We start from the raw sequence: 2,500 nt of genomic DNA, 5'->3' as shown, positions 1-2,500 counted from the left end.
CACATGAGGTTACCATTGTCCATACAATAGTGCAGGTGCGATGGAAATCTTTTCTCGTTTTGGTGCGTGCTACATTTTTACGGATAGACCCCGTGAAACGCTAGAAATTGGCGGGGATGTGTCTCTTGTGGCTCACGGGGCTGTTAGGGTGGCACAGAAATCCCTCGGAATGGGAAAACGGGTCATTTTCGTGTTGCCACATTGCATGCGAACGGCATGAAACTTCCAGAGGCATTTGCAGCAGGAATGCATGTGCAGTCAAAAAAGTGAATATTTTTCACGGATAGACCCCGTGAAACGCTAGAAATTGGCGGCGATGTCTCTCTTGTGGCTCACGGGGCTGTTAGGGTGGCACAGAAATCCCTCGGAATGGGAAAACGGGTCATTTTCGTGTCGCCACATTGCATGCGAACCGCATGAAACTTCCAGAGGCATTTGCAGCAGAAATGCATGTGCAGTCAAAAAATTGAATATTTTTCACGGATAGACCCCGTGAAACGCTAGAAATTGGCGGGGATGTGTCTCTTGTGGCTCACGGGGCTGTTAGGGTGGCACAGAAATCCCTCGGAATGGGAAAAAACGGGTCATTTTCGTGTCGCCACATTGCATGCGAACCGCATGAAACTTCCAGAGGCATTTGCAGCAGGAATGCATGTGCACTCAAAAAATGTGATATTTTTCACGGAGAGACCCCGTGAAACGCTAGAAGTGGGCGGGGATGTCTCTCTTGTGGCTCACGGGGCTGTTAGGGTGGCACAGAAATCCCTCGGAATGGGAAAACGGGTCATTTTCGTGTCGCCACATTGCATACGAACCGCATGAAACTTCCAGAGGCATTTGCAGCAGGAATGCATGTGCACTCAAAAAAGTGAATATTTCTCACGGATAGACCCCGTGATACGCTAGAAATTGGCGGGGATGTCTCTCTTGTGGCTCACGGGGCTGTTAGGGTGGCACAGAAATCCCTCGGAATGGGAAAACGGGTCATTTTCGTGTCGCCACATTGCATGCGAACCGCATGCAACTTCCAGAGGCATTTGCAGCAGAAATGCATGTGCAGTCAAAAAAAAATTGATATTTTTCACGGATAGACCCCGTGAAACGCTAGAAATTGGCGGGGATGTGTCTCTTGTGGCTCACGGGGCTGTTCGGGTCGCACAGAAATCCCTGGGAATGGGAAAACGGGTCATTTTCGTGTTGCCACATTGCGTACGAACCGCATGAAACTTCCAGAGGCATTTGCAGCAGGAATGCATGTGCACTCAAAAACTTCTATATGTTTCACGGATAGACCCCGTGAAACGCTAGAAATTGGCGGGGATGTGTCTCTTGTGGCTCACGGGGCTGTTAGGGTGGCACAGAACTCCCTCGGAATGGGAAAAGGGGTCATTTTCGTGTTGCCACATTGCATAGGAACGCCATGAAACTTCCAGAGGCATTTGCAGCAGAAAGGCACGTGCACTCAAAAATTTTAATATTTTTCACGCATAGACCCCGTCAAACGCTAGAAGTTGGCGGGGATGTCTCTCTTGTGGCTCACGGGGCTGTTAGGGTCGCACAGAAATGCCTCGGAATGGGAAAACGGGTCATTTTTGTGTGGCCACATTGCATAGGAACGGCATGAAACTTCCAGAGGCATTTGCAGCAGGAATGCATGTGCACTCAAAAACGTCTATATTTTTCACGGATAGACCCCGTGAAACGCTATAAATTGGCGGGGATGTCTCTCTTGTGGCTCACGGGCGCTGTTAGTTAGGGTCGCACAGAAATCCCTCGGAATGGGAAAAGGGGTCATTTTCGTGTTGCCACATTGCGTACGAACGGCATGAAACTTCCAGAGGCATCTGCAGCAGAAATGCATGTGCACTCAAAAACGTCTATATTTTTCACGGATAGACCCCGTGAAACGCTAGAAATTGGCGGGGATGTGTCTCTTGTGGCTCACGGGGCTGTTAGGGTCGCACAGAAATCCCTCGGAATGGGAAAACGGGTCATTTTCGTGTTGCCACAATTGGCATACGAACGGCATGAAACTTCCAGAGGCATTTGCAGCAGAAATGCATGTGCACTCAAAAACGTGAATATTTTTTCACGGATAGACCCCGTCAAACGCTCGAATTTGGCGGGGATGTTTCTCTTGTGGGTCACGGGGCTGTTCGGCTCGCACAGAACTCCCTTGGTCCACCTGATTCGTGCATACAGGCAGCAACTAAAACTCTGTAAACCTGCTGTGAGGACATCTAAACAGTGGACCAGTGAGGCTGTGGAAGATTTGCGGGCGTGCTTAGACTGTACTGACTGGGATATGTTCACGACTGCTACCAATAGTCTGGATGAACTCACAGAGGCTGTGTACATCAGCTTCTGTGAGGACTGCTGTATCCCAACACGTACCAGGGTGAACTTTAACAACAACAAGCCCTGGTTCTCAGCAAAGCTCAAAAGGTTGAGGTTGGAGAAGGAGGAAGCGTTTAGGAGTGGGGATAGAGACAGATTCAAG

Source organism: Petromyzon marinus, unplaced genomic scaffold, assembly GCF_048934315.1.
Source record: "Petromyzon marinus isolate PM22_M1 ecotype Great Lakes invasive population unplaced genomic scaffold, UKy_Petmar_22M1.pri1.0 PM_G_Scaffold_93, whole genome shotgun sequence".
NCBI classification, from domain to species: Eukaryota; Metazoa; Chordata; class Hyperoartia; order Petromyzontiformes; family Petromyzontidae; genus Petromyzon; species Petromyzon marinus.
The sequence above is the reverse complement of the archived record's forward strand: the minus strand, read 5'-3'. Positions refer to the sequence as shown.